The following is a 970-nucleotide window of genomic DNA, read 5'->3' as shown; positions in this document are numbered from 1 at the left end:
AACCCCCCCTCCCCTCCCCCACACACACATTACACACACATAGAAACACATATAAGCACGCCAGGTTTAAAAAATGGGACTAATTAGGTTTTCATCGATATACAACTACAGGCCGTCCAGTCGCTGCTTGCATTTCCTTGTCCCGACCAGCCCAGGCGCTAGAGGTGGGCAACATCAGGATAAACTATCCGGTTAACTGGACAATCCTCGATGACACATTATCAGAACCCAGACTCTTAACTGTCTTTCCTGACCTGTTTGCCGAAACGGTTCATAACATAATAATTATTTGCTGACGAGGTGCACTAACATTGTATCCGTGGTGGAATCAGGCGCTCGTCAAGTTTTGCGTATATTTGGTTATTGGTATTATCTTTAAAACTTTAAGCCCCTTCCTTTTTGCCTTCCTTTTGGTGAAAAAAAATATTCATCTGTGTTGAACAGAGGTCGAGATATCAGCCATTGGAGGTCAGGGTTGCCTCGTTTCAGAGATTTCAGAGGAAAATTTAGCGAAACAATGTTTGGTCGCCTCCATAGCCTGAGAGTCCTTGGAAACTGAAAATTTGCAATTTAAAAAATTCCTATAAAATCTACACAGAAATGTGTTCTTAAATTAACACAAAAGTTATTGAGCCTAAAAATGAAAAATAAAAATAATAATTGCCCACCCCCCCCAAAAAAAATAAAACATAAAAAAATATGCCGATTTCTTTGATATTTTTATTTTGACGAGCGCCTGATTTCACCACAAAATTTCACTATGTTATATTGACTCTTGAATCAATGTCCGTTTGCAGTGGACACGTTGAAATTCACGTCATGATCAGGGAGAGATGGTGATTACACTCAGATCAATGGAGACCCAGGTAGCCCTCACTTTGCTGTTGATACATATAACAGACAAACAAACACACATACATGCTCACACATGTACACACACACACAAACACACACACACACACACACACAT

At 40.0% G+C, this 970-nt stretch overlaps 1 protein-coding gene across 4 annotated transcripts in view; it reads right to left on the bottom strand.

The window, feature by feature from the left end:
- The window catches only part of LOC118477182 (synaptotagmin-7-like), a gene marked incomplete at its 3' end in the record, with an annotated part of 257,385 nt that overhangs the window by 159,081 nt on the left and 97,334 nt on the right, over window positions 1-970 (bottom strand).

This window comes from Aplysia californica, unplaced genomic scaffold (genome assembly GCF_000002075.1).
Source record: "Aplysia californica isolate F4 #8 unplaced genomic scaffold, AplCal3.0 scaffold00017, whole genome shotgun sequence".
In the NCBI taxonomy this organism is placed as follows: Eukaryota; Metazoa; Mollusca; class Gastropoda; order Aplysiida; family Aplysiidae; genus Aplysia; species Aplysia californica.
Note: the sequence above shows the minus strand (reverse complement) of the source record. Positions and strands in the feature narration are given on the sequence as shown.